The 12226-nt window shown below is 40.3% G+C and overlaps 1 protein-coding gene across 5 annotated transcripts in view; it reads left to right on the plus strand.

The window, feature by feature from the left end:
- Positions 1-12226, plus strand: part of LOC113827142 (carboxyl-terminal PDZ ligand of neuronal nitric oxide synthase protein-like) — a 373830-nt gene that overhangs the window by 337349 nt on the left and 24255 nt on the right. For 2 of the 5 annotated variants that reach the window (XM_070129929.1, XM_070129931.1), the window contains exon 1: positions 968-1073. The exons of 2 other annotated variants lie outside the window; for them this stretch is intronic. The gene's annotated coding sequence lies outside the window, so the exon portion shown is untranslated. Of the gene's footprint in view, positions 1-967; positions 1169-12226 lie in introns of those variants that run through there. One more of the 5 variants, XM_070129930.1, reaches the window with a different exon arrangement.

Raw genomic sequence — 12226 nt, forward strand, 5'->3', positions numbered from 1 at the left:
CTCTCTCTCTCTCTCTCTCTCTCTCCTCTCTCTCCTCTCTCTCCCTCTCTCTCAATCTCCCTCTCTCTCTCTCTCTCTCTCTCTCTCTCTCTCCTCTCTCTCCTCTCTCTCTCTCTCTCTCTCTGTCTTTCTCTCTCTCTCTCTCTCTCTCTCTCTCTCTCTCTCTCTCTCTCTCTCTCTCTCTCTCTCTCTCTCTTTTGTTTCTCCTTTCCCACTTTCTCTTTCCACTCTCCCTCTTTCTTCCTCCTCTTGTCCTCCTCCTCCTCCCCCTCTACTACTCCTCCCTCTTCCCCCTCTTCTCCTCCTCCTCCCTCCCCCCCTCTCCCCCTCCTCTCCTCCCCCTCTGCACTCCCCTCTCCACCCTCCTCTAATCTCCCCCTCATCCACTTCAACCACCTCCTCCCCCTCTCACACCCTCTCCCTCTCTCCCTTCCTTTCGCTTTGTGTCATTACTAACTCAAATGCTTCTCGGCATTGCTTCCCAAGCTTCGTAGGAGGAGGGAGGGCAGTGTGCGATTAAAGAAGGAACAATGATAAAGAGAAGAGAGATAAGTGAAACATAACGACATGGCAAGGGGAGTAGGAAGAAAAGGAATGAAGGAAGAGGGAGAGGTTAAAGGAGAGAGGTGAGGGTGAAAAGAAGACATAGTAAAGAGCAGGAGAGGGATGGAAGAAAGGAAAAGAGATAGAATGATGAAAGGAAAAAGGGAAGAAAGGAAATGATAACAGAGGGAGAAGGTAGCGAATGAAAAAGAAAAGAGAGAGAGAGAATTAAGAAGACATAGTAAAGAGCAGGAGAGAGGTGGAAGAAAGAAAAACAGATAGAAGGAAGAAGGGAAGAAAGGAAATAACAGAAGAGGAAGAAGGTAGCGAATGAAAAAGAAGAGGGAGAGAGAGAATGAAAGAGGAGAGAATGAGAGGGAGGGCGGGCGGGGTGGGGAGGGAGGGAGGGACACAGCAGGTGCGGGAGCCAGTGTGGCGTGGGGCGGGCGCACACGCTGGGGGTGCCAGTGTGGCTCAGTGCCCGGGCAGCGCGGGCAGTGGTACGCCTCACTGGCCCTCTCGTTCCTCGTGTGAGTTATCGCTGAGCAGCCGCCGCCGCCTCGAGTCCGGAGGAGGCGTGTTCCGTGGGCGCGAGTCGAAGCCGCCCTTGTTTCGACGCTGCGGAGTGAGCCCCGTTCGCGTGGGCGGCGCCTCCTGGTGGTTCGGGGGCGGCGCCGTCAGTGCTTTCGAGGGGAAGGGATGGGCAGGGGGGAAGGGACGCGAAGTGTGAGGGGAAGCTCGCGACTTGAAACGCATCCTGGAGGACAGAGACGAAGAGATAGAGAGAAAGAGAGATTTTATTGGACTTAAATTATTTTTTTCTTACTCGAGGGGGAGGGAGGGAGGGAGGGAGGGAGGCAGATAAGCTCTGCAAAACTTTACAAGGAACAGAAAATCCGAGAGATGAAACGATTCTTGTGTTAATCCACGTGTTGATCTGTTTGAAGAAGAAATATGAAAAGAAAGAAAGAAAGCAAAGGAGGAGGTCGGAGGAAGAACAAAAAACAAGAACAAGGAGGAGAGAGAGAGAGAGAGAGAGAGTGCGAGAACGAACTCAACGCAATAAAGAACACAGTGGATTTTGAACGAAGGATTTTCATCTCTTCCTTCCTCCTCCTCCTCCTCTTCGTATCTTCTCCCGCTGTCTTTGCCCTTAAGGACCCGACCTCGCGGAGCCACGCGATACTGTAGCGTGGCTGCTCGCTCGGCTGACGAACTTCGCCTGTTTGGGGCCAGAAAACCGTGTTCGCGGACTCGTAGGATTAAGGTTTCCTTCACTTGTATTCCGCTGTTGCTCCAGAATTTTTGGGTTTTTTTTCTTTTTTTTCTTTTTTTCGATGTTTTTTTATGTTGTAGAATCATAGGATATCCTCTTCTCCCTTCCTCTTCCCACATACGCCAAGGACCCCGACCTCGCGGAACCACACGGTACTGTAACTGTGCATCCGCTCGCTCGGCCGACGAGGCGCTTCGCCTGTTTGGGAGCCGAAGGAAACCGTGTTTGCGGACTCGTAGGATTAAGGTTTCCTTCTTGCTTATTCCCGCTGTTGTTTTCCGAATTTTGAGTTTTTTTTTTTCTTTTTTTTTCTTTTTTTTCGATTTTTTTTTATGTTGTAGGAATCATAGGGATATTCTGTTGTTTTTTTCTTCGATGTTTTTTTTATGTTGTAGGAATCATGGGGATTTTTTTTTCTTTTTTATTCGATGTTTTTTTATGTTGTAGGAATCATGGGATTTTTTTTTCTTTTTTATTCGATGTTTTTTTATGTTGTTGTGGGAATAATAGGGATATTCTGTTTTTTTTTTTTATTCGATGTTTTTTATGTTGTAGCAATCATAGGGATATTCTGTTGTTTTTTTCTTTTTTTCTTTTTTATTCGATGTTTTTTTATGTTGTAGGAATCATGGGGATTTTTTTTTCTTTTTTTTGTTTTTTATTCGATGTTTTTTTATGTTGTGGGAATCATAGGGATATTCTGTTTTTTTTTTCTTTTTTTCTTTTTCATTCGATGTTTTTTTATGTTGTAGGAATCATAGAGATATTCTGTTTTTTTTTTTTTTTTTTTTTTTTTTCCTTGTTTTTTTTTCTTGTAGGAATCATGGGGATATTTTTTTCTTTTTTATTCGATTTTTTTTATGTTGTAGGAATCATAGGGATATTCTGTTGTTTTTTTCTTCGATGTTTTTTTTATGTTGTAGGAATCATGGGGATTTTTTTTTCTTTTTATTCGATGTTTTTTAAATGTTGTGGGAATCATAGGGATATTCTGTTTTTTTCTTTTTTCTTTTTCATTCGATGTTTTGTGTTGTAGGAATCATAGGGATATTCTGTTTTTTCTTTTTTTCTTTTTATTCGATGTTTTTTTATGTTGTGGAATATAGGGGATATTCTGTTGTTTTCTTTTTCTTTTTATTCGATGTTTTATGTTGTAGGAATCCTTAGGGATATTCTGTTTTTTTTTCTTTTTTTTCTTTTTCATTCGATGTTTTTATGTTGTGGAATGTGCGGATATTCTGTTTTTTCTTTTCTTTTCATTGATGTTTTATATTCTTGTGGAATCATAGGGATATTCATTTTTTTCTTTTTTCTTTTTTATTCGATGTTTTTTTATATTGTAGGAATGTGAGGATATTCTGTTTTTCTTTTGATGAATTTTTTGTATTGTAGGAATCGTAGGATATTCTGTTGTTTTTCTTCGATGTTTTTTATGTTGTAGGAATCATGGGGATTTTTTTCTTTTATTCAGTGTTTATCTTTGTGGAATCATGGGGATTTTTTTTTCTTTTTTATTCGATGTTTTTTTATGTTGTAGGAATCATGGGGATTTTTTTTTTTTTATTTTATTCGATTTTTTTTTATGTTGTGGAAATCATAGGGATGTTCTGTTTTTGTTTTTTTTCTTCGATGTTTTTTTATGTTGTAGGAATCATAGGGATTTTTTTTCTTTTTTTCTTTTTTATTCGATGTTTTTTTTGTTGTTGTTGTGGGAATAATAGGGATATTCTGTTTTTTTTTTTATTCGATGTTTTTTATGTTGTAGGAATCATAGGGATATTCTGTTTTTTTTTCTTTTTTTCTTTTTTATTCGATGTTTTTTTTTTTGTGGAAATCATAGGGATATTCTGTTTTTTTTTATTCTTTTGTTTATTCGATGTTTTTTATGTTGTAGGAATCATAGGGATATTCTGTTTTTTTTTGTTTTTTTTTTCTTTTTTATTCGATGTTTTTTTATGTTGTAGGAATCATAGGGATATTCTTTTTTTTTTTCTTTTTTTTATGTCCTCTTCTTGTGGGCTTTTGTTGGTAATGAATACTGTTTATTAATGATACGGTTTATAATTGTAATGTTTTTATTAATGATATTGATGATGATTATAATGGTGATAGGGATCATGATGGTAGTTGAATGTATTTTCCGTTTATAATGGTGATAGTTTTATGAAGATGTGAATGATGATTATGATGATATTGATAGTGTTGTAATAATGAGGATGATAATGATACTGCTGTAATAATGATAATAATAATGATGATAATGGTAGTAAAGTTGATGTTATTAGTGTTGTTATTATTATCATTATTTTTATCGTCTGTAGTAGTAGTAGTAGCATCAGGATTGTGCTACTATTATTGCTGTTACAATTATTATTATTATTATCATTGGTGTTGTATTTATTATTATTATTACTATTATTATTGCTATTATGATTATAATTGATATTACTGTTATAACTATTACTGTTACTGTTACTATTACTGTTGTGATCACTATTACTATTATAGTTACTATTACTGTTACTGTTACTATTAATATTACAGTTGCGGTTACAAATACTATTACTATTTCTACCCCGAAGTAAAGCCTAGAAATAGCACCAGAAGCTTAAAAACAAAGCCTTTTATTATCAAGTGCGGTACGTCAACGATGAGCAAGATTAACGGCGAACAGTTTGATAATTCGCGAGAGTAATCTATCAGACAACTGGAGGAAACCGGAATTGTGAAAGAAAATATTTTTAGATCGAGGAGGGGGGGGGGCGCTAACAAACAAACAAACACATCAATGAGGGAGTACAAGTGATGATTGCAAAAATAATGATAGTAATAGTAATAATAATGATAATGATGATATAATAATAATAATAATAATAATAATAATAATAATAATAATAATAATAATAATAATAATAATAAAGGATAATGATAAAAAAATAATAATGATAATAATAAAGGATAATGATAAAAAAGATAAAATATATAAAAGAAAGAAGTGTATATTACGATGATTGTGTTACAAGAGATTAGGATATGGGGGCAACAAGGGATAGTAGCTTCACTGAGATGATTGGTATGTGTGAAGTGTGAAGTGCGATGGATTGGGCGGAATGGTAATGTAATCGTGCGGTATTTTAGCTCTTTCGTTATTAAGAAATGTATCTTCGATTGCTGTGTTCTCCTTTGGATTTTAAATCGTGTATTTTCTGTTCGGTTTACGAATCGTGTTTTGGCTACTGCTTCAACTGCTGTTATTAAAATCGCTGTTATTTGTGTTTGTCTCTCGTTGATTGGAATAATCATAATTTGGATTAAGCTTCGTTGTTGTTAATGACGCTAACACTTCATAATTATCACTGTAATCGTTGTTTCGTATATATTAAAATAATTATCGAAGGGTTTATAAAAATTTCCTTTCCATTATAATTCCGGTTTCGCGAGAACGGTCTTATCGGCCTCGGCTTTACCCATAGAGTTCGGGCGTTCATCTCCGTTCGTAGCCCCGTACAAGGGAACGAGCCGCCTCTGCAGTTGCGCGTGTTGATGTTGAACGGCTTGCAACCTCTCGGTCTTGAGGGGGGGAGGGGGGAATTCGTATTTCGACCTGGCTCTTCGAAATTGGCCTTCCGCTCTTGTTGGCCGTTCTCCTTGGGGAGTGAACGGCCTTCCTTGGCCTTTAATCAGTCTGGAGTATGGTTATTCTTCTATTTTTTTCTTCTTTTTCTTCTTTTCATTGGTGCTACTACTACTACAATAGCAATTATCGTCATCATTGTCAGTGTCATTATGATTATGAGAATTATCATCATCATGATATTATCACTATCATTATTATTATTATTATTTACTAGTATTATTACTATTACTATTATTACTATTACTCTCTATTTTTTCTAACTTTGAACGTCTGCGAATCAAAAACATTTTACTCCAACTGATAGTGTGACCTGCCTTGTTTTTTAATGTACTCCCTTGATGAGAACAAACGACGCAATAACAAACAGTATCGTAATAATAAGCGAAGCAATAACGAAATGAAACAATAACGCAATAACAAATGACGCCATAACACACTCCGGTACCAGGTCACGTGACGGCCGCCTCTGTGACCTCGTTCCAAAGCTCGTAAATTGTGTCGTTTGGCTCGTTGGGTCGTTAGTCCTGGTGGGGGAAAGGGGGGCGGGGGGGGGGAGGGCTTTTCCAAACCATCCATTGTTTTTCGTTTGCCGTTTGGGGGGTTATTGATTTTTATTTTATTTCTGTTTTTATTCTTTGTTTCGCTGTCTCTCTGCCTTGTGTGTCTCTTTTTTTTCTCTCTCTTTGTTTATCTATCTATCTCTACCTCTCTCCTTCATTTCTCCTTCTCTCCCTCTCTCCCCTTTCTCTCCCCCACGCAAGTAAAAGAGACGAATAGAGAAAAAGAAAAAAGAAGGAAAACTGCTTGCCAGAAAACTTGTCGCGTCTTGAACTTAAGTTTTGTAGGAATCCCAGTTTCTCTTGTCTTCGTGTTTTTGTCATTGTTATTATTATTTTATTATTATTGCTATTATTACTGTTATAATTATTATGATGACGGTGGTGGTGATGATTATGACTGTTATTATTTTTGTTGTAATTGGCATTATTAATATTGTCATTTTTTTTGTAATAGTAGTTGTTATTTATGCTACGGCTGTTGCTTTTTTTTTAGTGTTTTTGTTATTATCTTTGTTATTTTTGTTATAACCATGATCGTTATCAGTATATTATTATTATCATTGCTGCTTGTAGTTGTATTACAATTACTATTCTGCTCTTCATTTTCCGTATTCTTCTACTTATCATCATCTTTTTTCATGTCTCGTAGCATGTCACCTGCCAGGCAAGACATGACTTATAGATTTAAGAATAACATTGGCCGATAAAAAGCGTATGAGGTTATCGCTCTTGACAGTTAGCTGAAAAATAAGTCAATCATTTATCGAAAAAAAAAATGAAGAAGATTCTAAACACATTGATTATTTTGGCAACGTATGTAAAGGTATATTTTATTTATAGTCCGATCGAGAGGTGATTGGAATATGATGAATTGTGATTAGATTAGAATTCTTGGTCAGGTCTGGCGGGCATTTGAATCCGTTGCTGGGTATTTAAGATGGCTAATGCGATTACTTTCCATTTCGTTAGTTCATTGATTATTGCAATTTTTGTTCGTTTCACTATTTATTGATTCGTATTGCATCGTTCTCTCTCTTTCTCATCTCACCGTTTCTTATTTTTTTCTTCTTATTTCACTAAGGCATTTTTCTTTTCATCGATTCTCATTTTGTTATTCATTTCTTTTTTTTATCAAATTTCATTTCCCACACTTTTCATTTTCCCGGTCCACTTTATTTCACTAAATCTTATTTTGCTTCTCATTTCATTTCGTAATTATTTAATTCCTTATTTCTCAATCCCCATATTCACATTTCTCATTCTCCCTTTTCACTAATTCTCATTTCTCATTCTCCCTTTTCACTAATTCTCATTTCTCATTCTCCCTTTTCACTAATTCTCATTTCTCATTCTCCCTTTTCACTAATTCTCATTTCTCATTCTCCCTTTTCACTCATTCTCATTTCTCATTCTCCCTTTTCACTAATTCTCATTTCTCATTCTCCCTTTTCACTTATTCTCATTTCTCATTCTCCCTTTTCACTCATTCTCATTTCACATCCCATTTCGCTTCGTATTTTTATTCTCATTTCGTCATTTCTTGATCCCCATTTCCTCACTTCCTCATCTCACCCGACGGTGTCCTTGGCCGCTTTTGCACGTCTGTTTATTTTATTGATCTATTTATTTCGTTTTATTTCGGTCGGATTCTAATCGCTGGTGATCGGACATAATGCCCCGGGGGATTAAGTCTCGTGTTTTTGGCATCGTTCAGGAGGAGGAAGGAGGAAGGAGGACGTGGAGGAGGTGGGGGTGGGGTTGAGAGAGAGGAGGAGGAGGTGGGGGTGGAGGGAGAGGTGGAAGGAGGGAGAGGTGGAGGTGGAGGAGGGAGGAAGGAGGAAGGTGGAGGTGGAGGGAGAGGTGGGGGTGGAGGTGGAGGTTGGGTTGAGAAGGGTGGGGGTGGAGGTCTGGAGGTGGGGGTGGGGATTTGAGAGAGAAGGGGAGAGGGAGGTGGGGATGGAGGAGGGGTGGGGGTAGAGGTGGAGGGAAGAGAGTGGAGGTGGGGGTGGGAGTTGAGAGAGGGAGAGGAAGGAGGTAGAGGTGGGGGTGGGAAGAAGTAGAAGTGGAGGAGGTGGTGGATGGGGAGGAAGGAGGTAGAGGTGGAGGAAGGAGGACGTGGATGGGGAGGAAGAAGGAGGAGGAGGAGGAGGGGGAGGAAGAGGAAGAGGAGGAAGGGAGGAGGAACAGGTGGAGGTTGAGGAGTAAAGAGGATGAGGAGGAGAAATAAAGGATGGAAGAGAAAAAAGTTGAAGATGATAATGATAAAGAATAAGGAGAAAAAATTATGTTGAGGAAAAAAGGTAGTAAACTGAGAAATAGGGAAAGGAAGAAAGAAGGAGGAAGAGGAGGAGGAGAAAAAAGTGAAAAGATAAAGAGAAACGACTGAAAAACACAGAAGAAATTTAACAAACAAAAGTTACTTATCGCATATGCCATATATAACGAAAAGGAAGATTTCCAACCTTCTAACAGCTGATAAAATCAAAGACAAGAAAAGGCGTGGGGGGATGGGGGTGAGGGGGGGGGTCAGGCACGGACGAAATGAAACCTTCCCTCTCAGTGGGGTTCATGAGGGATTCTCTTTCGTCTCTTTTTCCCCATCTCATTTCCCCTCTTCATTTGTGCTTTTTTTGTGAAGACTTTCTTTTTGTCTTTATCTGCATTTACATCTGGTTCCTTTCTTGCTTTGGTAGATGTATATTTCTTGTCCTTACTTTTCATCTTTCTTTCGTTCTCTTCTATCCCCTTTTTATTCCTGTGTCTCTCTTCCTTATTTTTATTCGTGCTCTCTTTTTTTTACATTTTTCTCTTCATTCCTTCTCTTCCTCTCTTTCTCTCTGATTTCCTTCCATTCCATTTATTTTTTATTTCATTCTTTTCTTCTTTTGTTCTCTTCCTTCCTTCCATTCTTTCTCTTCTTTCTTCGTTCCCTCTACTTTTCCTTTCTGTCCACATCCTCATCCCACTTTCCATCTCTTAGCTCTTCCATGCTCTGTTTCCTTCTACCATCCTTCTCTCTCTCTTTTTTACCGTTTTTTTTATGCTTTCTTTTTTTCCCCTCTTTTTTCTGTTTATTTTCCTTCTTTTTTCTTTCTTTTTCTTCTTCTTTTCCTCATTTTCTTTTTTTTTCCTTTTTATTTTCTTTGGTTTCCTCCCGGCTCCGCTGTTGTCCTTGGATGGCGATCTGTGTCACTTGATGATGGTATGGTGCGTGTGTTGGAGTTCCTTTCCGACCTTTGTTTTATTTAGATGATGCACCTCCCTTTCTCTCTCTATATATATCTCTCTATCTATCTCTCTCTCTCTCTCTCTCTCTCTCTCTCTCTCTCTCTGTATATATATATATATATAGTTTATATATATATATATATATATATATATATATATATATATATATATATATATATATATATATATATACTCTCTCTCTCTCTCTCTCTCTCTCTCTATCTCTCCCTCTCTCTCTATCTCTCTCTCTCTCTCTCTCACTCTGTCTCTCTCTCTCTCTCTCTCTCTCTCTCTCTCTCTCTCTCTCTCTCTCTCTCTCTCTCTCTCTCTCTCTCTCTCTCTCTCTCTCTCTCTCTCGTTCTCTTTTTTATCTCTCTTTCTCTCTCTCCCCTCCTGACTCCATGCCTCTCGTTATCTTCGTTACTTCCTTACTTATTTGTCTATGTATCTTTCTTTGTTTCTTTTTTTATTGCGTTCTATCTTTTTTCCTTTCTTTCTTGTACTCCTCTCCTTCTCTCTCCTTCCTCCCAACTGTTTCTCCCACTCTTCCCTCTCCCCTCTCCCTTCACCCTTCACCCTTTCCCTCTCCCTTCTGTTCTCTTCCCTTGTGCTTCTGCTTGGTCGTTCTCGGCAAAATAAGAGAGAAAATTGCGTGTAAAATCCATCTTGGCGTGTCTTGGGATTGCAGTGAGGGAATGTGTCTCTCTCTCCGTGCGCGAGTGTTTGTGTGTGCGCGTAGAAAAACATGCATAAACACACGCACGCACGCACGCACGCACGCAAGTACAATCGCATATTGGCGCAGATACACACTCACAGACACACACGCACACACAGACACACGCACGCACACGCACGCACGAACTCACAAACACACATACATACATACATATGCATACATACATGCATACATATGCATACATACATACATACATATACATACGTAAATACATACATACATATACATACGTAAATACATACATACATATACATACGTAAATACATACATACATACATACATACATACATACATACATACTCATTCACTCAACCGTAAACGCACACGCACGCAATATCCTTTGGCGTAACCTTTTCTCCACCCTCTCACTTCGATCTTATTCTTCTTCCCCGTCTCTCTCATCTCCCTCCTTCACAAGTCCTATTCCTTTTTCCCCCTCTTTTCCCCTCTTCCACTACTTCCTCTTCCCCCTTCTTTTCTTCTCTCCTTACACTCCTCTTTCCCATCCCCCCCTTTTTCTTTTCTTTTCCCCCTTTCCCCTCTTCTTGCCTTTATTCCTCTATCACACCTCTCCCCACCTCTTTTCGCCCTCTTCACCCCCTTTCCCCACCATTTTCTTTCCCCCTCTCCCCCCACCTCCTCTTCCCCCTCTCCCCACTTATGCTCTCTGCCTCTCCCCACCTCCTCTTCCCCCCCTCTCCCCACTTCCTCCCTCCCCCCCTCTCCCCACCTCCTCTTCCACCCCCCCTCTCCCCACCTCCTCTTCCCCCCCTCTCCCCACTTCCTCCCTCCACCCCTCTCCCCACCTCCTCTTCCACCCCCTCTCCCCACCTCCTCTTCCCCCCTCTCCCCCACTTCCTCCCCTCCCCCTCTCCCCACCTCCCCCTCCTCTCTTCACCCCCTCTCCCCACCTCCTCTTCCCCCCCTCTCCCCACTTCCTCCCTCCCCCCCTCTCCCCACCTCCTCTTCCACCCCTTCTTCTGCTGTTGCTTTAAATCGTGTTTTCTCCGCCCTTGCTTAATGGCGGAAGTTTATAGTCGCGGCCATTATGTTCCTTGGAAGATGGCAGGCGTCGGTGGGGGTCGGGGGGGGGGGTCGTAGTAGCGTCGCGTAGGTAGAACAGAGGGAAGGAGGGAGGGAGGGAAGGAAGGTGAAATTGGAGAGCAATGGAAGAGAGGGAGGGAGGGGAAGTAAGAAAGGAAGGAAGGGAGGAGGAGGGAGGGGAAGGAAGGATGGAGAGGAGAGAAGAGAAGACAAGACAAGAGTAGACAAGACAAGAGAGATAGGGGGAGACCGATGGCGGGGAGAGTGAAAGAGGGAGAGGAAGGGTTAGGGGAGGGAAGGAGGGAGGGAAGGGGGAGAAGAGAGAAATTATCTTCCGTGATCTTGAAACATCTTTGGCGACTTTTCTGTCCCTCTCCCCCCTCGCCCCCCTCTCCCCCTCACTCTCAGGCATTGCAGTTGTTCTTGGGCACGGTGAGGGCGTGGGTATGAGTTGAATCCGGCGAGGGCGTGGGGGTATGAGTTGAATCCGGCGAGGGCGTGGGGGTATGAGTTGAATCCGGCGAGGGCGTGGGGGTATGAGTTGAATCCGGTGAGCGTATGAGTCAGCTTAAGACTTTGTGGGGTTAGATAGTAACCAGATGAGTAATTGACGTGACCCGTGCGAGTTGAACCCTGCGAGTGGGTGAGTAAATGCTAACGTGTACGAGTTTTAAAAACCCTTTAGTCTGCAACCTGACTCCTCGAGTATGAGTAGGACGAGTATGTGAGTCGACGCAAGCTAAAATCGGTGAATGTGAGTTAAACCTTGTGAGTGGGTGAGTTAATTAACGTAAATTAAGCCCGGGGGATTTTGTTTTGTTAGTTTAAAACAGTGGTTTTGAGTTTAGCTCGGTGATTCTGTGCGCTAACGAACCCAGGGTGTGTCGTTTTGTTAAATTTTGTGTTATTAGCGTTGTTTATGTTCTAAATGTTGTATTGCGGTTATTATCCTCTTCTGTTTTTTTCTTTGTGTTTTTTTTCTATTTTATTTTCCTTGAGGGAACGAAGTATGTCCGTTGTTTAGAGAGAGAGAAAGAGAGAGAGAGAGATGCAAATAGTTTCCGATTCATTAGAAAGAGAAAAATAGAATGGAAGGAAGAAAGAAAAACCAAAATGAAAAATATATAGAAGAAAATGAAAGAAGAACAAAAACAAGAGAAGGGACAGAAGAGCGAATGAATTACTACTACTACTACTAC

This window comes from Penaeus vannamei, chromosome 14, assembly GCF_042767895.1.
Source record: "Penaeus vannamei isolate JL-2024 chromosome 14, ASM4276789v1, whole genome shotgun sequence".
Taxonomy (NCBI): domain Eukaryota; kingdom Metazoa; phylum Arthropoda; class Malacostraca; order Decapoda; family Penaeidae; genus Penaeus; species Penaeus vannamei.